Consider the following 25,184-nt stretch of genomic DNA (forward strand, 5'->3'; position numbering starts at 1 on the left):
CTTATTAACACAATAGTGTATTTTTAACATTTGCTGCAACTTAATCATTAGAGAATATACAGTTTTCTTTAAAAAAATTGCAACTAAAAACAAGAATACTAAATGAGTACTCTAGGTTTCCTGAAGCACTTTCAAGGCTGTCTAAATTAATAAAATACTAAGTGAATTAGTACTAAAAAAGAGACTTTTATAACTGATAATTTAAAATATTAATGTGAATACTTAACAGGTCAAACCTTTTACATTAATCAAAGACACAATTTAAGACTGGTTCAAGTGACTATTCTCCAACCAGTAAAGTTTTCATGTCAGGTAATTTCTCCCATTTTTCCCTTATAAGCATAAAAGATGTTTCCTTGCATTCCTGAGGAACAAAACATATAATCTGTTCCTCTGGAGATAGGATGGTATTAACTGCTTCTTTTGAGAACAGAACATCTGGCATAATGTGTTTTTATAGAGTTTTGTCAAGTAAGCAGTTAGGAGGGATGAATTATCACAGTCTGGCTTCTTGCTCTTCATGGCTGGACAGCTCAGTAAATCTTGAGCCTCTCATGTGCATGGAGGCTGGAGGTGGGTGGTTAACAACTGAACTTTCAGTAATGAGCAATTTAACATTTAAAAAAAAAATACAAAGATTTTTTAAGTTCCAAATCTGATTTAGAATTAAGTTAATGTTATTAAAAATAAATCCTTCATTAAAGTTTTCCTTCTTTTTCATGCTTTTTGGTTACAAAATTCTTCTCTTAACTTCTCTTCTTAACCTAAAATTTGCCAGACTTACACAAGATTTTTCACAAAGCAGATTCATAACATTGTGACAAGATTACACTGTTTTGTGTTCCTGAATAAAAGTCAGAAAGAGCCTACTTAATCTTGGTTCATGGTCAAACACACAGGTCTATGGCCAGGACCCTCAGGAGTGACTACAATTTATAGAAAGTTAAGACAGAGTTTGTGCCCCCTGCTCCATGTGGTCTGCTCTCTGGTATCTTTTGCCTTTGATCCACAGAGTTCAGAGGCAGTCACAAAATGAAATCTAGGGGTGCCGGTGTGGCTCAGTCGGTTAAGCGTCTGCCTTCGGCTCAGGTCATGATCCCAGGGTTCTGGGATCAAGCCCCATGTTGCGCTTCCCTTCTGAGCGGGGAGCCTGCTTCTCCCTCTGCCCCTCTCCCCCGCTCATGCTCACTCGCTCTCGCTCTCTCTAAAAAATAAATAAAATCTTTAAAAAAAAATGAAATCTGGACAAGTAACACAGAGTCCCTGCAATAGCTTTGAGAAGATGGAGTAAAAGAAGGAAGGGAATGAGTTCAGGCCCTCACTTGCCATTCACCTGGAGTTGAGAGTCCCTAGCAGAGAAACTACAGGAGAAAGAATGGGCAACTTGCTTCCTCTAGCACCAGATGAATACAGACCCACTGACTCTAAGGGAAGGCCCAACAGTAAAAATCAACAGCGACTCAAAGATGGTAACTGGACTAGGAGAAAAGACATGGGGTTAAGTTGTACAGTAAATAACAAACGGGAGGACAAAGTGCCCTGAACACAGCTGTGGGGCTGGAGGAGGAAGAGGAGGAACAAGGGGGCACAACTCAAGGTTTTAACACTGAACAATGCCCGGGCAGCCTGGTGAATGAAATTGGGAAGCCAAAGGTATTCAATACACTTTTACAAAGAATGATAAATCTATTCTTTCTCTAGAACAAATCAACCCTAAATAACAAAGAAAGGAAGGGAAAATTTGATGTATGCCCCACCTGCTGTGGTTATGGGAGACAATGACTGACAGGTGGTTGTGACACAGTCATGGGCCTCAAGCCCAGTGAGGTAGATGGGTTTGGGCTTTGGTAGCGGTGCCTAGACATCCAGAGAGAAACGAATTTTCATTTCAACTGAAGACAGAATACAAAATGCTGGAATCGAAAGGAATCACTGGTCTACTACTCCCATTTTTCAAAAAAACCAGAGTGGAGATAGGCGAAATACTGAGATCAATCAACTAACATTATGGGCCACCAAGTAGAGAATATCAGGATGGAAGAACTGTGATACGGAAACTGGAATGGATGGAGAAGTGTAATCCCATATAAAAGAATCACTGGCTGAGAAAAACAGAAGTGGGCGAAGGTCAGAAAACGGGAGAGTGGCAAATACAAGCGGAGTCATTTACCAGAGCTTTGGGAACTTCCGCAGTGCAGAACAAAAGCCAGGTGAAGTCACTGCAGCTTGCAAATGGCCCTCTGAGGGTCACTCTTTCTCTCTCTCAACGCGAATTAAGGAAAACAGAAATCAGTAAAAAATGTGTACATTTCTCTGCCCAAACTGTCTTTAGAAGTCAGGAACAGCTAACAATTTTCATTTAACATAAGAGAACATCACATTATTATGATGTGGTTTTCTTGGGAGAAACAACTTAGCTAGCAAACACACCCGGCTATTTCAGGATGTCTGACTTCAGTGAGTCTGAGAAAAGGTACAAGTGACAATTGGAAAACTGTGACAAAGAAAAGCAGCTGCTGCAAAGGATAAAACTAATTTAAAAAAATAGCTCATCAGGGTTTATTGTGAAGATGGTGTTATTTGGCAACTTACAGAATTCTTTCAACAAAAATCTAGGCATTTTAAAGAACTGTAGGAAAACACATCGGACTAGAGGGAGTATAGAATGTAACAAGTTCCACGGAAATCCGTTTACCTTCTCGCGTAGAGTTCGGAGGCTGGGCATACCCTGTGACCCAGCAGCTGCACTCCTCAACACATATCCTACAGAAATAATATGTACAACAAGCGGCACGAACAGGATTCCCAAGAATTTTCCCTCTCAGCTTTATCTCTAATAACACAAAATCTGGAAACAATCTAAAATGGCCATCAAAATAAAGTGGATAAACTGTAGTACTTTCAGACAATGAAGTACAACTGTGATCGTACGTGAATGACAAGAACAAGCAAGGATGACTCTCTAACACGATGCTGGGCTGCAAAAATGAGATGGCGCGTAAAAAAGGAGTATTATATCACTTGTTTAAAATTCACAAACAAAAACAATGTAGGGGATACATAAATATGTGAAAGAAATGATAAAGAAAATCAAGGAAGTAATAAATTCAACATCTAGGACTGGGCAGGGGGCAGGGCAGGGCATGTTCGAGAGAGGCAAGGGAATGGGACCAGGGACAGCTCTGTCTCCTAAGTCAGTAGTAGGTACTCAGTTATTCCTGTTAATATTATTCTTTGTATCTTATCCCCACGTTATAAACATTCTCTGTATATATAGCATTTTCTGAATACTATGGGGTTGCTTCTATTTTTAAAAAGCTCTCAGAAATTACACTGTATTTTACAAACTACTTTAAAAATGTTTAAGTGTCTGCAAGTAATAAGCAGTACCTGTCTTGCACAAGAATTTAAAAGATTATTTAATTCAGGTTAACTATTCTGAGGTCAATGTTTCCATCCTGTTTTCATCTGAGGAAATGGAGATTCAGTGTTCTGAGAACGACCCAATGTGACACAGCTAGCCGAGGTTCCCAACTCTGAAAACCATAGTGTGTCTATAGGTAGGACTATCTAAAATATAGGGCAAAAATAAATTTCTAACACAAAAACAACAAACCTGTTACACTGGTTTACTATTTTAACTCATCTTCATGTTTACAACGCGTCCCTAGATCATATCCCAACAGCATGTCCAAATTTTATGGCACAGGAACCTCTCCATTATTTCATGGTCACAATTTACCCTTCAACTCCATAAATTCTAAAACTGGCAACAGATACCACGTATGTTTACGGAAAGTCTCAACGTGGCTGTACTTCCTTTCGTAACCTTAATTTCTCTAAGACTGGGAGCTGAAGGAAAGTTCAGTGTTGGTAGGCTGAAACTTTGGCTCTTATCTCACTACCCTCCCATCAGGGATTCCCTCACAGGCAAGCCAACATGCTGGCCAAGCCCCACAGGAATTACTCACTTCCACCCTCTCTTTCCTCATCTTTCTTCCAACCATACTTCAAAACCAAATTTTAAACTCATGCAGGAAACCTGATAAATACCACCTGGTGTTCTCTACTCCCTTAACTCCGGGCCTCTGCAGCACCCATACAACACATCTATATAATTATTTGTCAGCTTTTCCTTTTGTTGTTTTCATTTGCATGCGTGTCTAGCCTACAAGAACCTCTACTGAGAAGAGGTTACAAATTTATTTCTTCTGAGCTGTGCCCTGACTCATTCTTCTTTGCCCAAGGCATCACCAACTGTGCTCTGTTAACAGTAGTCACTTAGTAAATGCTGATGGACTTACTACAGGAGAACAATGCGCCTCTGGTATTTCTCAATATCCCAGGGGATCCTCCACATCTATAAACATGCTGGAGATGATACCAGGTACCGCTAGAGGCTTGGGGTCTTCCTGAGGGTGCCTGGGACAAGAAAAACACAGAGAGAGACCAAAGACAGTCAGGAGAAACACAGAGAGAGGAAACATGGAAATAAACAGAGAGTAAAGTGTAAGAGGAGCGAAAGAGTCAAGAGTTACAGAGAGATTAAGCAGCCAGAGACACTCAAGAGACAGGGAAGAGGTGGGCAATCTCACTTTGGATTGGAAACTACATTTATCGTATAACAGATGCCCCCGTGTTACTACATTTATGACATAATATCCATTTCAAAGTTATTTCTAAGGTTTTTCTGAGCTTAAATCAACTACTAAAATTTGTCTTTACAGTCTTATTTTTGGAGATACACACACATAGACACAAACACAATCCTCAAAACATCTCAGTTGTAAATTAAAAAACAAACAAACAAAACTTTCCCCCAATTTTCCAATTTATAAAATGGTTACTTCAGAGGGGTAGTGTGACTTGCTCAAGGTTGTAAAGCAAAAACATGATAACTGGGGCCCTGAATCTTCTGATTCCAAACTCCAGCGCTTTTTCTGACGTCTCATGTTCTCCGTTAGACATGAATCCTACATAAATCATGTAAATCCAAACTACACATTCAAAGTAAAATTTTCTGTCTTTTGAGATACTGAACTACTCAGGTTACTCACTAGGAAACTACCTCACAGCTTCCTTTATTTTAAAAATCTATCAGAAAAAAATAAGTCATAATGAAAATATACCAGAACAGTAAGAAATTTCAAACAGAAATGAAATTAAGTGAATGTGACTTGACAGAATTTTAACATTTAAAAAAGAAGCCAGAGTTAGTTCGCTGCTTTTACAATTTGGTAATTTCAAAGTCTTAATGATTCAACACATTTCAGCTAAAAGATTTTTTAAAATGCTCCACATTTCAATGAATTCTTAGATTGAAATACTAGTAAGCCTGTCTCGAACTTAGTCTGTCGTAACGTCTCACCTAAAGTGTATACTGCATGCAATCCGACTTCAGGGTATCATAGAAGTGATTTAATGCATCACTCTTTCTAAGCCTTGATGTTTTCTCTTGAGGGATACTTATACTCTTCTAAATAATCATGCCCTTTTGAAAGCAATGTAATTGCCAGAAAATCTCCTTTGATACAAGGGTAAGCCTGTTATTGGATTTCACAGCAAGACAAGATAATAAAAATACAAAGAAATTTCTATTTAATTGTGCACTGGTATATTTTTCTATGTTCAGCAATTTTTAAACCAGAAATTTTCAAATAAAACCTAAAGTATAGCACTGCTCTGCCCTCTAGTGACTGGCTAGGTTTTGTTAACTACATGCTTTTATTTATTTAAATTGCCTTTTGGGCAATACTTAAGAATTTTAATACACATAATGGCTGCTTTTTCATCATTTGGATAGTGAACAAAGTACTAGTCAACTTTTCAGATACAGCTTATGGATGCGAACACAACGCAGGAAAGAGATACAATTTATTTCCATAAGGATGCTAAACCTAAGTATTACAAAAAAAAGTTAATATAATCTATTCCAGTCCTTATTCATATTTTTATGCAATTTATTTGGAAAGGTCAAAGAATTCCATTCATGTTGAAAACTTCACAAATTTCATAGATATAAATCCTAAATTGGTTAATTCCATTATTTTGGGGACTGAGATATCAAGGTGAGTGATATTATATATACCACATACAGATGAACAATTTTCTACTAATAGAGCAAAAATATGATTAATACAAAACTATACTGAACATCATTTACCCTTAATTATTCAAGTGGCACTTTAGGATTTTCCTGAACCTCAGTGTTGTCATTAGGAAATTAACTGTGACTTTATACATGGAAAAATTAATTAAGGATCCAGGTAAGACAAGAGTTACCATACAGAGATGCACCCTAGTATTTCAATGAAGGGAGTCAGTTTCCCACTTCAACTGCCATAACCTTCATGCAGAGAACTGATGCATTTCTACAACAGCATTTCTACTCTAATCCCAACATACTACTTCTGTGTCTATACACCTATGTAAAATATAAACATTACAATCTACATACATGAAATGTAAAACAATACCTGAATATGTGAAGCTAATCCACGGACAGTATGGTGGTGCGGTTAGGAGCGCAAACCCTGCAGCCAGACTACAAGAGTTTGAATTCTAGCTCTGTAAGTTATTGGCAGTGTGACCTTAGGCAGATCAATACCTTCTCTGTGCTTCAGTTTCCTCACCTACAAAATGTGAATAAAAGAGACACCTACCAATAGTAATGTTTTATATCTTGATAGGTATTTGGGGTTACACATGTGTATGCATTTATCAAACTCAAGAGAATGTATATTTAAGATTTGTGCATTTCACTGAATTTAAGTTTCTTTTTTTTTTTTTTTTAAGATTTTATTTATTTATTTGACAGAGAGAGACAGGCAGCGAAAGAGGGAACACAAGCAGGGGAGTGGGAGAAGGAGAAGTGGGCTCCCTGCTCCACTGGGAGCCTGCTTCTCCCTTTCCCTCTGCTCCCCCCCCCTCACCGCTTGTGCGCTCTCTCTCTCTCTCTCTCTCTCTCTCGCTCTCTCACAAATAAATTTTTTTTAAGAAGTTGTACACAAATAGTGAACTACAGTCAATAATAGGCATCCTGAAGTATTTACGAGAGGGATAGTAATGTCTTTAATTTACTTGCAAGTGAGTCAAAAATAAATTGAACTGGTGATGGCTAGGTTACAGATATGTAATAAAATAACGAAAATGTTAATGGTCAAATCTAGGTGGTGAGTACACGAGTGTACAATGATGTTTGAAAGGTTCATAACAAAATGTTGAGGGGAAACATATCTACCTTTCATAGAGCTGATGTGAAGATTAACTATGCATGTAACAGTACTAAATTCCCAGAAAAGTATCTGACAACCAACAATGGCAAATGGCAACATGTTTAAGCAAATCAAAGTGATCTCTACTTCCCTAGTTGTAGGGGAAAAAAAAGGAAAATAATGAGGTGTTGAGCTCCCAAACCAGAGTGAGTACTTGCCATCAAGAGTGTTAAAATGCAACTTTCAAATAATTCATAAAACTGTATGGGCCATGCAGAGAACACGGTCTTGAAAGTCAGAAAAAGCTGATCAGAATCCTGGTTCTGTTTTTAATTAGCCAAAAAGCTCGGACAATTTATTTCAATATTTTGAGCCTCAGTTCCTTCATGTATGAAATGGGAATAATGATACCTACACATCTAAGAGTCACTGTGAAGATGAGAAAAAATACACTCTCACACACATGTACACAACAGAGAGAAAAATGCAAATAACGACAAGTGCAGTTTAAAACATTATAATCATTACTACTACTTAGGGTGGGTCTTGTATCCCCTTAAAACCATTTTCTGCAGATGGAAACAAAAGTCACCACGTACTGGATTCTACTCTAAAAATTTCATATGTGGGTGGCCTACTACACCGAAGCGTTTTCGACAGGATCTTTATTAAACCAGTAGGCCTCATATAAAGCATCACTGTACTTAGTGTAAAAGAAGAGCTGGCAATGACAGGGAATTCATTACTCATCCCTCTGTAATGTCAATTATAATATAAGTCCTAAGGGAGAGGCATTTACAAAGTAGTTTGCTGATGATATTTTAAAGAAAGTCATTTCAGTGCATTTGAGAAAATGGTATTAGCACCTGGATAAGTTTTGATTTGAAACAGTCTGAGATAACATATTTTTAAAAAAGAATATTAAAACTACATTTATACAAGATGAGTTCTATGCTCCCAGGGAGTGGATTTTGTAAGTCATTATAGATTACTCCATGAAAACAGTGGCCTAACATAGTTGCAGCTAAAAAGAAAATCAAGAATGTGGCAATAAAACAGAGAATACTGCAAACACTATACAAAGTGGTTTCTGCCTTGATCACTCTACAAAAAATGTTTTCTTTAAAGGACCCCCGAATCACCTAACCCAAACACTGTTTGGGGACATTTAGACGTCTCTATGTTTTTCAACATTTCTGTTGAAAATTCTTCCCCATCTTCTTTGGTACTGTATTCTATTGCTCCCCCCCCCCCGATCTGATTGTTTTTCTTTCCTTCAGATTTCTCTAAACAAAGAATATGTAGGTGTTTTCCAAAGTTCTGTCTTAGCCGTATTTTCTACTTTCACCAATATTCAGTTTCAGCTCTACCTCTTTCTCTTAAGCTCTATTTATCTTTAGCCTGAATCTTTCCCAAACCCTTATCAATCTGTAACTACATCCTATACATAATCACGTGGATATCCTCTCTGCATTTCAAATCCAATCCATCCTAAACTTTACGTCCCCCACCCCAAAATCAGTGTCTACTACTCTCTCTCTACTGCTGGTAGCAGAACTATCTAACACCCATGCTTAAACTAAAAACCTATCTTTGGCTTCCTTTTCAACACCCCCACTTCTTCCTTCCCTCTTATGACCCCTCTACAGTCCCAGCACAAGGTCAGGCTGTTGCCAAATCCTATAGATTAGTAATTTGGTTCAAGTGACAGGACAGGATGTGTATTCTTTGAGAAACACAGTGAAGGCTAAGTTTACAATCACTAAATACACGCAGACACACATACACAAGCTGAACAGTAGTAGGTATCAAGTGTTTGAGAACATCTTCATCGGAGGAATCCTTAAAACTGAGTATCAATTTTTGCCCTGAAAACTGGAAAAAAGACTTATTTGATTTTAAGAGTTGAACATGTCAATCTAAAATATTTTAAACTACATCCAGACAGGGTATAACCTTCATCATGTCTCTCATGGCCGTCCCATTTACATCTTCTCTCTCACATGGGTTCCACCAAGAACAACAACTTTTTCTTACCTAAGATTTGGTTAAGTCCCTTAAACCAATCTTTCCAATGTCTACCTCCTCTTTTCCCCTCCAATCCATCCCTCTTGTATCACCTGCTCAAAATCTTTCAGTGGTTCATTTGCCTTTAAGGAGAAAATAAGTAAACTCACTCTGACATTCAAGGCCCTCTTATATCCGGCCTTTCTAGGTTTCCCATTTTACCTTTATATACATGCCATCCAACTGGCAAAAGGGGTCTATTCACTTTCTCCAGACTTTCGTATTCTTCCCTTTGGGTAGTTTTCCTTGGTATTCCTACCTGGGATTTAAAACGTTCCTCAAGTCTAAATGAAGTCTGTCCCACTTTCCTGCTTAGAGTTCCCCTTCTATTATCATATTGTGACTCTGACATTGCCTAACACGTGGACTTCACATGGTAGTTCCAGTAAAAATTTATTAAACAAACAAAAGAACGGAAAATATATTACTTTATCTTTAAACTAAACATTTTTCCAGTAAAATCACTGAAGGCAGTGATAGAACATAGAACAGAGCTGAAGAAAGAGTGCAAATACTCTCATAGGTGGGCTAGAAAGGTCCAGAATTTCAATATACACTAATAATTTTAAAAGTATGTAAGTCTGTAAGATCCATGGTTGTTATGGTTAGAACGTACACATATTCAACTAGAAAAGGCAAAATTGCTATAAAAAGACAACAAACACCTAACATATACATGCTAACTGATAGAGCACCTTTTAGAAAGAATCAAGGTATTTGCACAGATGATTATCCTCAAAACAAGTTTAGATATAGTAATCACAGAGATAATCAAAGTTAATATATATGTTAATTTTGGATATATTCGAAATTAATATACCTACTGATATTAGATAAAAGATCAGGTTGTATTAGTTCATGCCCATCTGAACGAAAATCAGAAAGTAAGTACTTTCACAGAGTTAGCATTTTCTGCAGGTGTAGAAAAGTATCTTCTCTTGGATCAATGAATTGTGAAATGCTAAGCCAGTGACCTATAAAATGAAGGGAAATTTTGCTTTTCTAATTTATGAATAAACAAGCAGAGTCAGCTCATGACTATTTAACTAAAATTTTTGAAGTTTTTTATAGCTATCAGGTTAAGATAATCAATTTATGAATATGGCTGTCATACTTTAAAAGTCATTAAGAATTCATAATACATTTCCTTGTTTTGTTAAGATAATTACAGTCTTGGAAGAAAATTATGTAAATTATAAAAATTTACTGTTACGCTTACATAATTTATTTGTTTGAGGTAATAATTTTGTTAATACCAAGAGTATAAAGTAATAGTCCTAAAATAACTATAATCCACTGAATGATAGAGGACTTATCTCTTAATATTTTCATAAGTTTGAGCTTTGATTGGGCTTTAATAAAACTGCAAAATTAATTGGGGGAAGTATAAAAATCAAACTTTCTATCACATATGATTGTGTAGAAAATATTTTAAAGTATCTAACAGTATAAAGAGCAAACATTATTCTTTCCTAACGATTTAAAGCAGGTCCATCCTGTATTCAATAAAGACTTCCAATATAATAAAGATGTGAACGTTGAAGCTGGATATTTCCCTTGTTGTGAATGGAGACAAAAAAATGCCTGAAATTCAATTTCAAGGAACAGTTAAGAAACAAAAAAGTCAAATTCCACTTCTGACTTACTGTCCTTTTTGAGAACAAGCACATTTTTTTCACGCTGCCTGCCAAGTGCTAGACTGGCACTGTACCCTCCAGCACTTTCAATCCTCACGACAACCTTCAATGACCAGTGTTCACACCATTTCACATTTGAGTCTAGGTACCTTTCCCCCATCACAATCACAATAAAAGCTGAGTCAGATTTAGTCTTGAATCCATTTGAGTCCACAGCCCCCATTTCTAAGAGATCTAGCTACAGCTCAAACAAAAGTGACACATTTAAATCTGTCTTCTACAAGAAAACCTTTAGGAAGCAACAGTGAGCAGTTACGCAGTTAACAATCTAGAGGCAAGAAGCAGAATGTCTATAAGCACTATGAAGTAAAACTTCTAGAGCACTTTCTCCCAGGCCCATTATAAACATTAATGTGTAAAATATTTTATTACAATAGAGATAATCCAGCAAAAATTCTATGACTGTGATGATTAAAACTCATAAAGAGAGACAAAACTGGGACACCTTTCCCATCAACAAGATATATTAGAATAGCCTTATTAGAGAGATTTATCTTACGTTCTCCAAGAAGTGAAACCTCTCAGTGAATGATAAAGAACGGCAAAACCCATCACTTTCACAGAAACAACAAAACTTGCAAACCTGAAAACTGTCATCCCTGTAAGTGTTCACATTATCAAATGAATTGAAAGATGGGCCATCTGCTTCATCAAACAGCAGGACAAAAACCACTGCTTTGCCAAGAGCTTTGGTATTTCACAAGATTGCAGCTACTGATTTCAAACTTCACTGTCGTCTCTTTTATATTATATCATGTACCTACTATGAAGACCTGGTAGCTAACTCTGTTAACAATGCCAAAAACACAGTAGGTATTCACAGCTACGGGAAGGGCACGGTTCAGTTTCGTGTATGTGTCTGACCAGGCGGTGCCGGGAGAGATCTCAGGGCATACACCACTCTGCACGTGGACACGCCTCACGTTTTGCAGGTCTCGGTGTCTCTGACCTGGCAATTCTTCTTCATTGGAATTAGTGCAGCACCACTGAGAATGTTTAGGACAGTGCTCATCAGACAAATGGTAGCTTTTTATTATTTAAGCTTTGTTCAGAAGCCAGTTCCTCCCCGTCTGGCTGGCTCTCTCAAGAAACTTGTGTTCTCTAAGAGCCTAATGGTAATGTTCAGTGCCTTAAAACATCACCTGAAGTGGAACACTCCTGCCATGGAGAGACACTTGGTAATAAATGGTCTTACAGTAAATGTGAAGGAACACTGAAACAGTTACAGAATTCAACTGCTCCTTAGGAACAGTAATATAAGCAAGGCAGAAGCAGAACAATTGCTAACCAAACTAAGTGGTGAAAGTCTAAATAAAACCAAAACACAATATTCTTATCCATCATCTTCACAGATTAATTCAAAGACAGAAATGCCCTAAAATTACCCCCACCACCCCCACCCCGCAAGAATAAAACACCAAACGTGGACTTTAGCCTACCTTTTGGTACGTATTAACTGAATCCAGGTATGTACAGCATCTCAAGCCTGGCTGAACCAATCTGCCTACCTGAAACCCCAGGAGAGTCACATGCATTCCACTCATAGGGCCACTGACTGACTATTAGAGAAGTACTTGGCCAAGGTCTTAAACCCTTGCACTGACTCAATGCACACTATAAATGAGTCAACAGGCACCCAGAAATTTTTTGCTACTCATTTTAAGTTCTTCGGCCCTCTAACACTCATTGGTGGTAGGACTAACTACCAACTTAAAAGCACGGAGACTTTCATTTTTGAAGAACGGCTTCTCTCCCACAATTCAGATGGGAAAATAATTATCCGCATGTAGACCGTAGGATGCTTATTAACAGCAAGTTCAATGGCGTACAAGATCAACGAAACATGAACTCTGGTAATACTAGTTTACCAAACGTTTACTAAGCAATTTCCATGTGCCAGACACTGTTTCCAGGTTTGGGGGATGCAGCCATGAACAAAATAGACTCCCTAGTGTAAAATTAAGTCCTTTACCTTTCTAAAGAAGGTTTATGAAGAAACTACATGCATATACTCAAACATACTTACTATTTATACTTACACGTGTAGGTACAGAATATCCAGTAAATGCAGTGTATATTTTAGACTAAAATGCACAGAAATTCTGAGAGCTATCTTATAAGAAATTTGGCACCATTAAACCCATTTATTTTCCTGGGGAAATGCACTTTTCTGTAACAGATCAAAGGGGATAACAGTGTCAGTATAAAAATACTTAATTTATCCCCCTTTTCAGAGAAGTATTAATGCATGGAATGAAGTCATGCCTGAATTTATTTATACTGTCCTTTACTAGTAAATATCATAATCAGTAGACTGATTCTACTGTTCAGAAGAAATACATTGTTAAAATTTATTATATACAAAGCTTTTGAGTTTCAGTCATTCTTATAAGTAGTTTTACAGTGAAACCAAAATCAAAAGTAACTAAGGGTTAAAATACCCTTCAACCAATTTAACTAACATCCACAAAATTAGATCACTGCTTAACAGCTTATACATTAGTCTGTAAACACACAAGGTGAGGTGATAAATTTTACAAATCAATTTAAAATTATTTTCACCCAAGATGTTTAAAGTCTCCAAAGTTTGCTTCCTTTTGATTACATTTTGTTTTAGACAGACATCAAATCATCAGAAACTGAAATTATTAACTGACAAAACTGAAATTATTCAACACTTCCACAAAATTCAAAGATAAAACCAAGAAAGCTAGGGTGAGCTTACATCAATATCCAGCAAGTAAGTACACTATTTACCTGTCTCTAATCCCAAACATCCACCAACTGACTCACCTACTAGGAAAAGTATGCTACTGTAACGTAGAAAGAAGAACTACACAGATGGTCATGAACTGTATTTAGACTACTACTATTTGAGAAATCCCAGCAACCATTACCTGACTTATAAGCTGCTATCAGAGGAAAGAAGGGAAAGGAGGAGGAAGGAAAAAAGGGATAAAGAAGGGAGTGAGGGAGGCAGGGCAATAAACAGGTACATATAAGAGATTTGGGACTCCTTGATGTCTGCTGGCATTATTTCAAATACACAATCTCTTCTTTCAGTTTACCAAAATCTTAAGTACAGCTGACCCCTGAACAACATGGGTTTGAACCCATATTGTGTATACGCCCAAGTATATTGTGTATACGCCCACGTCATATACACGGATTTTTTTTTTTGGATAAATACAGTACAGCACTGAAAATTTATTTTCTCTTCCTAATGATTTTCTTAATAACACTTTCCTTTCTCTAGCTTACTTTATTATGCAAACAGAGTATAGAATACATAGTGTTCTATGTATGTGTTACAAATGTTACACATTTTATGTGTAATATGTGTAAATTGACTTTATGTTATAGGTAAAGCTTCTGGTCAACAGTAGTCTGTTAGTAAGCAAGTTTTTGTGGAGTCCAAAGTTACACACAGATTTTCCACTGTGCAAAAGGGTTGCTCCTAACACTGGCATTGTTCAAGGGACAACTCTATAAAGGTTAAGTAAGGTAATAGAGTGGGAATGTTCTCCAATAGAACTGGTGTCAAGAACAGAAGAGACACCAGAGCTCCCTCTCCCCGCATACACACAGAGAAAAGGCCATGGGAGCACACAGCAAGGAGGTGGCTGTCTACAAGCCAGGAAGGGAGACCTCACCAGAAACAGAATTTGCCTGCACCCTGATCATGGACTTTGGACCCTAGAATTGTGAGAAAATAATTACCTGTTGTTGGAGCCACTCAGTCTGTGGCACTCTGTTATGGCGGCCCAAGCAGACTCTCTCGTCTCTAAAACTGAAGAGCTCACATTTGTTACGTAGTTTTACGTAACCGATAATCCAACTGAATGAGTAACCGACAGTTACAAAGATGATCCGTTAATGAAGAGAAGAATTTGAAATTATCTGAAGAATAATTTACTCCCCCAAATTATTTTACATGTTTTTCTAAATTAAACAAATGAAACTGTCATTTTAGAAATAGCATACAGCTTTGAATCTTGAGAGAGACTGACAATGTTGTGCCTGATTCTGAGAGTACAAGAGAACAAAGTCAACCAAGAAGGGCTTGAGGGAGTCTAAACAAGTTAACCCTCACTGGAAAATAGTAACATAAAAATCCTGAGATAGAAATGCTGATTTTTTAAAAACCAAACAGCATTTGCTCTACATGGTAAAGAGAATTTCAGTGGCACTGTCTCCAGTTCTTGTACCTTGCATCAAGACTTTATCAAATTTGATTTGATACTGACCTCACTAATATTCAGAGTGAAGGGCATCTATCTACATTTGGCTGTCATACTGTCCTTAAAACTTCTATATTTTCAGTGGCAAGAAGTCAATTATTAGATCATAGGGTTGCTAATATTTCTGCAGGATTCATCCTTTCTCTCAGTGTTAAGAATGAAGCCACTCTGTATTTTCAGTAGATCTGCAGAAGAATACATAGATTCTTATGCATTTAGGGTCATATTTTAAAGCCCTTGGAGGTGTGTGTCTGTGCTTATATATAAATACACAAACACATTTTACACATACATACACTGTGAGACATATGTGAAAGGTATTTCACAGTGCATTCAAGATTCCTAACCTCTGACCACAGCTTTCTTTTTTTAGCACCATTTCTTGGGTGCTTCCTACGTGCCAGGTGCTCCATCAGGCACTCGACATACTTCATTTAATTCTCAGTCCTACGAGGTAGAGATCATTATCCTGTATTAAGATGAGAAAAGGGTTCAGAGAGGTTAAATAATCGCCTAAATCCTTTCAATTAGAAAGCACCAGAAGTAGGGTTTATGCCAAAGTTTCTCTGAATCCACAGATTCAGTTCCTCAATCTTAAGGAACTCTAAGCTATCAAACATAGCATCGTTTGCACACTCTTGCATTTTTAAATCATCTTAATCCACATAGGTCTGGGAGCAGTATCTTGTAATACTTGGGGGATTACTCAAACCAATACTGGCTGAGGAGTTCCATGTGCCTACTTATTTTCTAGACGACTACGGAGACAATAACGCACAGGTCCTATATAATGGTTATGATCTCAGTTGAAGTGCTTTAGAAAATTCCTGGAATACAATTGTTAACCTTTCTACAGTGTCCACATTCTTTCTCTCTAGGATGGTTCTTAAAACTGATCTTAAGTAAAGGCATTTGGCTACTACTGCTGGGTAAAATTATTACATTACCACGAGAAAGAGCAAAGAACCCATTTTCTCATCCTTTTCCTACATCAAGTTAGATAATACTTGTCAAAGTTCTGTAACGTATTACACGTAAATAAGAAATTATCCTAGGAATCATTATTTCCCTTCTCTAACTGTATACAAACTGCAGAAGATCCAGGCTACAGATACTTTCATTCATTTTTAAGACTACTTACAACACAACAGGGCACCTGGGTGGCTCAGTTGGTTAAGCGACCAACTCTTGATTTGGGCTCAGGTCATGAGCTCAGCGTCATGATATCAAGCCCTGCATCACACTGGGCATGGGAATCTGCTTAAGATTCTCTCTCCCCTTCTGCCCCTCCCACCCCCCTCTCAAACAAAACAAAACAAAACAAAACAAAACAAAACAAAACAAAACACTATTTTTAACACAATAATGTAAGTCTATTATATATACTAGAACCCTTCACTCCATGATGGGAAAAAGTTCTAACATTTGAAACATAAAGAAACTTGAATTCTATGAATTCCTTAGTCCTTAAACCTTGTCACAGCTAGGGCATCATAGCTCACTGAGTTCTATATAACGAAAATGAAAGGATTCATGGTCAAATAATTTTACATGTTATAGAGATTCACTGGAAAGAATGGATGGACTTTTTGGAAGCTTAATATGCTACACGCACTCTGTCTCTTTAGAAAAGCCATAGATGGGATTCAGATATTAGAGTTAAAATATGCACTGTGCCTCCCAATCAGACTTTTCCTACCCCACTCTCTCTTAAAACGCCACTCCTGGGGCGCCTGGGTAGCACAGTGGTTAAGCGTCTGCCTTCGGCTCAGGGCATGATCCCAGCGTTCTGGGATCAAGCCCCACATCGGGCTCCTCCGCTATGAGCCTGCTTCTTCCTCTCCCACCCCCCCTGCTTGTGTTCCCTCTCTCGCTGGCTGTCTCTCTCTGTCAAATAAATAAATAAAATCTTTAAAAAACAACAAAAAAAACCCAAAAAACAAAAAAACAAAAAACCCCGCCACTCCTACCCCATGACATAGTGGTTGACCACGTGACATGCTTCGGCTAGTAAAATGAGAGGTAGTGACATGTGCTCTTGATCAACAGTTTTAAGAGTCACATTTCTACCATCATTCCTCTTTTCCTTCCACCTTAAAAGAGTTATGCATCACAGAGAGGTTACTTCTTCAGCTTTGGTCCAGGAACAAAGACGACATTGAGCACAACGGCAGTAGAGGCATCAAGATGAACAAGTGTGAGAAATAAAATTGTACTGCTATAAACCACTAAGTTATGGGGACTCTGAATAAAAACGTAACTTTGCCTAAGCTGAATGATACAACCACATTTCCTAGATTTACTGGACCTTGGCATCCTTTTGCCACCTAACATCTTCCAGGATTTGCTTCCTAAATTACTCCTGGTTTCACATGGCATCTTTTCTATTTCTTAATTAATACTGTATTTATGATGATCATAAATGAGAAGTAGAAGTACATGTGTCATTAGGCTTCTTAAATTTTATCAGCAATCTGGATTTGTGTCAATTTCTTATAGTCAATAAAAAATATTTTATTGAAATAATCTGATCAACATTCAGAAATCATAGATCAGATCACTACCTAAGGAAAGACTGCCATACTAATAACACTGATTAACAATTCAGTTTTTTTTTTTTTAAAGATTTTATTTATTTATTTGACAGAGATAGAGACAGCCAGCGAGAGAGGGAACACAAGCAGGGGGAGTGGGAGAGGAAGAAGCAGGCTCATAGCGGAGGAGCCTGATGTGGGGCTTGATCCCATAACGCCGGGATCACGCCCTGAGCCGAAGGCAGCCGCTTAACCGCTGTGCCACCCAGGCGCCCCAACAATTCAGTTTTCTGAACAGAACATATCAAGTGTCCAGCTTTACTTTCTATAGCTATATTCATATTCAGCGAATTTAGAATACTGCCACAAATTAAATTTTCTTTAAATCTCACTACATTCAACTCCCTTTTGGATTAACAATTGAGAACATATTTAAAATTTCAGTATCAATAGTCAAATATTCTATGGTCTATTCTGCTGACCCAGTAAAACCAAAATCAACTGTATGCTAACTGGCACTCTTACATCCAGATTTTGTATTTGAAACTTAATTGTGCCTTAAACGATGGCACAGAAAGGAGGAAAAATGATAATTAAATCCCAATCTTCTCAGTGGCATTAAGATTCTGTTGTTTAGATATCCTAGTAAGTACATATTCGAGCTAAACTGTACATATTTTACAATATATGTATAATCTTAGACAACGACATTCAGAAGAATGGCTCAGAGGCTTTATATTTATACTTGAGTGATAAAATCAACATTCAGTCATATACTTACTAAAACATGAAGGTAGCCACAGATATTCTAGACAGATTTGAAAAGCTAACAAATCAAAATACTTAAAAACAGGAAAGATTTAAGATTAACTTTCAATTACTCAAAAAATCAATAAGTTCATGTCCTGAAAACTGCAACTAAATATTTACTTTATTTGTTCATTTTAATTTACATCAAATTCCCATCTTTAAATCATCAGTTTACCATCAAGTGTTCAGGCATCAGTAAAGCAATCACACATTTTATTCCCAGATGGAGACAACGCTGCATTTAAGTAACCATTATTAAAATTAATCTGAAAATACTATTGCCGTATCTTAAAATCATTAAAAACTTTTCTCCTGAAGAAACAGCTTTGAAAATAACTTATGTACAAGAAAACAGAGTTTCGGAGTCTGATAACCTCAACTTTTTCTTCACTGTGTGGTTTTCAAATTCAAAAGTTTCATAACACTGCTATACCTGCCTCTATTATTTTTAATAGATTAAAACAAACACCCCATAATGCTTTGATACTGGTTCATTTTTCAATCAAAGCCAAAGGAAGGACAAACAAAAATAGCTTATGGGGAATAGATCGATTTAATATTTATTTAGGTATGTAACCTCTACGTATTCAAGACTTGAATAAATTGACTTTTCACCAACAGCACATTACTGTGGAGAAACAAATCAGAGATTTTGAAGTAGTTCATTTTTTTAAAATTCATTATTTTAAAAGCAAAATTTAACTTACTTGATGATGGAGATTAAAATGACACTTGAAAAAAAGTAGTAATTCACAAACAAAACAAAACAAAAACAACCACACAAAATTATCACACTTCCCTGATCAATACGGAAGGTGAATGCATCGGATGGGAAAAAGCTGAGACCAGCTCTGACAGCACACTGTTCTGGACGCTCCAACTGCTTCTAAGAAGGATGCACCCGCAGTGCCACTCTTACCCGTCAAGTCAAGACTTTCCATTGTGATTTTAATGGAACATCAGAATTTCCAGCCTCTGTGATGCAGCAGGATTCTGTGAAAGACCCATAGCAAAGTGGTTAAACGGTGCGCCATGAAGGACTTTCAAACAAAGCTGACACTTTTGTCCCTTTGCAAAATTATACCCCCCCAAAATAAATAATAGCCGAACAATCAAAATCAGGCAAATTATTAAAAATCCCTATGCTAACACTATTTAGAGAAAGCAGCCTAAAGTGTGTAATGTCAACTTTAATTTAATAAAAAGACAGTCACTAATATTATTCAATGGGAATTCTGAGAATAGAGTTACAGATACAAAGATTTACAGGCAATCACTTCTCAGGTTCTTAGCTAAAATCAAGTACAGAATTACAGGCAAATCCTCTGGAAAAACAGGATGTTAAACTGACATCCTAACTAGTTTCAAGTTATTTTAAATGACTGGCCCAATACAACCAGATAAGCTGTGGTCAGGATATTAATATCTTCTCATTTATTTTTTAAATGTTTTAAAGATAATGAGTGAAGCAATACAGTTTTTTTAAAAAAGGTGAGGAGTAGGGGGAGACATCCACAGAGACAAAATGTTACCAAAAAAGTTACTTTCTAGCTGAAAGTGATGAAGTAAATATAGTTAAGAGGATCAAAATCAGCAAAAGGTTGTCCACAAAAATTAAATGGAACATTTTATATTAATAATACTGCAAATATAGACATACACCTAAATTGCATCACTTTTAAGAATTAAGTTATTTCAGTTTCTATGTGAAATACAATTGTTTAGTTTCTAGGATGCTTCAATGGTAGTATACTAAATTCACACTCAACCAAGAGAAACAATTTCCTACCCCAATGCAGACTGTGGCATTTCTTTACAATTAGCAGGCTGTGACACACTCTAGAAACCGGCTATCACTTACTTACAGCTCTATCCATATTACTCGTCTTCTTATGGCATAACTGAAATTTTTCCCCTCATCAGCCACTACAATATGGAAGAACTTATATTAAATATCAAAAATGTGTAATGATTCATCTGAGTAATCCTGTCTAGACTTAGACAATTCAATTGTCACCCAGTGCTACTGAAGAAAACAATAGCCAGAAACAACAAATAAAATATTAAATGGTCTCATGTGGCTTCATACAAGATACTACTCATTCACCCATATTTTCTAAAACAAGAGCATGGATGAAAAAATAAACCCAGATCTTTGACGCAAACTACAAAGGACACATATGAATACTTTCAAATTAAAGGACTATGTTTTTAACGACGGAAGCGTGCAATTCCAAAAACCAAGTAGTGGTGTAAAAGTCTACTCTTAATTATCATAAGGTAGGCAACTAACATTATTAAAAATACTGTTTTAAAAAATACATTATCTCATATACTTAATCACATAATTTTATTCATATAAATCCATAAAAGCCAGTATAGAAAAGAACAATTAAAATAAACAGTTTAAGAAAAAAAAGAAAGAAACGAAAGAAACACTGTAAAATAAATGAGTAAAAATCATGAACAAATAACTATAAAAAACTGTCAGGTAAATAAATTTGTATAAATGGAAAAAAAAATTTATAGTGCCAAAATTGGAAAGGAAGGTCCATCATTAATTGACAGTGTGGATTTAATTCTTTTTCTGGCTTAAAGATTTGTTTACTTTTTAGTTTAAGAAGTGAGCACATGCTATCCTAGAAATAAAACACACTAATATATCCTATATAGAGAACTTCTTTTAGGAGCTCAAAAATAAATTTTTACCAATCTTCGGGTACCCCTGTCGATTAGTTCATTTCTATAATCAGTATATCATATATATGTCAGTATATTATACATATAATCTATCTATCCAAAAATGGACCATAACTACACCTTATTTTGATTACAATTCAGTACTGTAACAACTGCGATACAGTTATCTCTGGATAAGTCAGGAGGGAGAGGAAGGAGGCTGACTATGCTGTGTACGCGGTGGCCAAGAGGGGTTTTAAAACTCAGGGTAACAAAGAAATCTTGTTGGATTAACTGACTCGGAGAGAGAAGCCAGAGGTCAATTTCAAGGCTGAAGATGCTGCCTGAGACAGACTCCCTTTGAGTTCTCTGAGAGCCAACCTTAGAGACTCCAGATTTTATCTGGCTCTTACAAATGCCCACACGAGTAGCTTCAGAACAGTTTCAGCATAAGCTGCTCTGCATTTCAGTTACAAATACTTCACAAGGTGCTGCGATTTGCTGGAAATGGGTGTCTGTGTGCTGTGTCAGAAGGACGGGGGTCACAGGGGTAGGGCGAGCAGAGGGAAACGCCTCAGGCGTGAACACAACCCTGCAGAATGGCGACTGGAGTGTGCACACCCAACAGCGCCAGGCCGGATTTCGCCTCAGCCCACCGAGGCCTGTGTTCTCGGAGTCCCACTTTTGGCTTCCTCTCAACCCTCATTCTCGTCCTTAGCTCTCGCTGCCTCGTTAAGAATCTGTTCCCTTCCCCTTTCCAAGGCCCGTTTCCCACCTGTGACACTGCCTCCCCCAGAGGACGCATACCTAGCAGGACCAATCAGGCACAGCTCAGGATTCCCTCTGAGAAACTTCATGGCAGGTGGGAGAACTATTTATTTATACCTATTATTTACTTCTTACCACAAATTGGGTATCTGACTTGGCATGTGAAAAACCTATCTTAAAGATGGGGCCTAAGCAACCACAGAAAGATCCCAAAGCAACTGGCTTTCTGGCACAGCTTACACACTGCCCCTTGGGGTGCTATGTTTTGAAAAGCCTATTATACTAAAAAAGGTGAGGTGCCACTTCTTACAATGAGACAGACTCCCAATTAGTGTTAATGTACAGTATAACATTCAAAGGCACATCATGGTAACATCCCCTTCTAGGCCAACACTGTGCGTTTTGCACCCTGATGTCATTACTACCCGGTCAGTGCAGAAGGGACTCCAAGGCAACCATGTTGCCCACTTATATGGAAGAATATTTAATCCCCATGAATGACTGCTTTTCTGATGTTTTCATCAATTCTCTGGGTAATAGATTAAGCTTTAACTAACTCATTTTCATACATAACCTTAATTCAATCAAGCTCAATAAAAGTCATTCTGGACTGCAATTATTTGCTAAGGAACAATTACATTCAAATGAAAAAAAATTTGTGAGGCATGATACAATGCGGGGTACAGATGCCTCTCCATTTATGGCACCAGAAACAACAACAAAAATAGCCAAACAGCTAGAAAAGGAAATACATTTTTCCTCATCCTCCTGAAAATAGAATACTCATGGTTTTACACCTGAAGAAAACAAAATGGAGAACCCAAGAAAGCACATTTGAAAATTATTATTTTCAATGTTTGCGCTTTGAAAGAGACTGTACTTCTAAGCTGAGAGTCAGCATGACCTCTGAAAGCCAAAACAAGTCCAGGTCACAAATAACAGTCTTAATACCCACTCTTGTGCTAAATCTTCACTGGCTTCCTCCATTTTCCCAGCAACATGTAGTCCAATCCTCATACTTTACAATGCAAATTTCTTTTTTTTTTTTTAAAGATTTTATTTATTTATTTAACAGAGATAGAGACAGCCAGCGAGAGAGGGAACACAAGCAGGGGGAGTGGAAGAGGAAAAAGCAGGCTCATAGCGGAGGAGCCTGATGTGGGGCTCGATCCCATAATGCCGGGATCACGCCCTGAGCCGAAGGCAGCCGCTTAACCGCTGTGCCACCCAGGCGCCCCTACAATGAAATTTTCTTAAAAGATTTTTCCTGTCTTAAAACTACTTTTTTACATGAGTACAATTTTTATATTTTCCTCAACTCACTCTTTATTATATACTACATGCTTACAAATAAAACTTAAATACAAACTCTAAGCTCTTACTTCTATGGGATATAGCATGTGTGTAGTCTAAAAAATTCTCATTGATGTAACGAAAGCCTTCCCTGTCCTGTGTGTGCCTAAGGTCTCCCACCCACCTCACTATACTGTATATCCCTTTAATCTCCTCAATACTGGCAGCAGGGACATTATTCAATAGTACAGTCATGAAAAGGCATACCAGCTGTTTTGCAATTTTGGCCAATGAATTCCACACCTCAGGTCACTGTGGTCCACACCACAGGCCAAAGGATGCTTTTCCTAGAAAAAATAAGCTGATAGTCTGGCTTCGAGTTAAATTACTTCCTGAAATAAAATTTCTTCAAATGAACAAAGATAACTGCAAGAGATATATACTTATACAGACACATGCATACACATACACGTATACACATACACACACACATATATGCTTTTAAACAAGTGCTGTCTTTATTCATACATTATACTGCCAACACTTTTGTTAAAATCTTTATACTTGAAGCTTCAACCACAGCTATTTCACAGGCATTCTGGCCAGGCACCAATCTTTAACAGATATTACAAGTGTCAGCTACACTGAAAATGCAAATCTCTTCAAAGAAAATGCAAATCCAAAGTACCTCTTCGTCACCTTCCCACCCTGGCCCTTCCATTTCCTCAGGACCCAGAGCCTTTCTGTTAAGACATCTTAAACACAGTAATAAAGACAAAATAAGAGTTCTCTAGATATCTAACAGTAAACCAAAGTAACTACTAAGTCATTACAGATTTGTCCATCTGTTTGGACTTCCCAGTAAGCTGTTAGAAAACACTGGCAGGCAGAAAGCAAAACTTCTAGCAATCATTGTTAAACATGGGCCTCTTACGATAGCAACATGAAAGACTTGGAAATCCTCTCCCTTTTAGCACTCAATACTGATCAATTACAAAATGATGCTTTAAAAACTATTTACCACCTATCTATAGGCCAACAGCACAGAGATGCAAATGACAGAACCTTTTACAGCTTGAGAAGTTATTACTGACCACCCTGAATTAACACTGCAAAAGGTAGTATAAGAGTTGCTGTTTTTTAGAAGCTGATGATCTAGTTGGGTGATCACACTCACCCCTGTCTTACACACACATGCATACACACTAATGGAAACGTATGTTGAAATGGTAAGTCAAGAATTCAAAAAAGTTAGGATGCACAAGGGAATCTTTTTGCAGAAGATAAATAAAGCTGGAACCTGAAGACCCGTGGAGAGAGGAGATGGAGAGGAGTGTTACAGGCACACGGGAAGCAGAGCCTGCTGAAGTGCTGGGTTCACATCAGAAAGTGGAACATGAAATGTGGGCAGATGAGAAAGTACCACAATTTGCGCATTTTTTTCTCTCCATCGTCTCAGAGAACGGAGTACAGTTAGCAGCGTGGTGTTCTGCAAAGCACACTGACCTCAGGGCCAATCCCTGCATCCACCATTTACTCCCCTGCAATTGTGGGCCAATCCCTGGGCTCTCTCCGAGTCTCCATTCCTCACCTGCAAAATGGAGATAATAATCCCCCCACCTCTAAATTTAGGTTGCCTTCAATTATTGTAAGATATAAATACTAAGGGCTTGACATATAGTACATGCTCAATAAATATGAGTAATCTCACTAGAGTTAAAACTAAATGATAGAAAGGCATTTAATAGAGTTACACTGTGAAAGCACTGAAATTTGCCTTGAATATTCTCAGCATTTGGATGCTAAGTGAATTGCTAGTTTTTCCAGTGCGGTTTCACTGTAGATTTTGTTTTAATTTAGGTGGTTTTAACATATGTTTAA

General features: G+C 37.4%; 1 protein-coding gene across 24 annotated transcripts in view; it reads right to left on the bottom strand.

The window, feature by feature from the left end:
• Positions 1–25,184, bottom strand: part of BBX (BBX high mobility group box domain containing) — a 266,345-nt gene that overhangs the window by 139,401 nt on the left and 101,760 nt on the right. For 20 of the 24 annotated variants that reach the window (XM_026492720.4, XM_048215168.2, XM_026492786.4 and 17 more), the window contains one exon: positions 19,483–19,556. The exons of 1 other annotated variant lie outside the window; for it this stretch is intronic. The gene's annotated coding sequence lies outside the window, so the exon portion shown is untranslated. Of the gene's footprint in view, positions 1–4,304; positions 4,423–19,482; positions 19,557–25,184 lie in introns of all 24 variants that reach the window. 3 more of the 24 variants (XM_048215165.2, XM_044381783.3, XM_048215163.2) reach the window with 1 other exon arrangement.

This window comes from Ursus arctos, unplaced genomic scaffold, assembly GCF_023065955.2.
Source record: "Ursus arctos isolate Adak ecotype North America unplaced genomic scaffold, UrsArc2.0 scaffold_4, whole genome shotgun sequence".
Taxonomy (NCBI): domain Eukaryota; kingdom Metazoa; phylum Chordata; class Mammalia; order Carnivora; family Ursidae; genus Ursus; species Ursus arctos.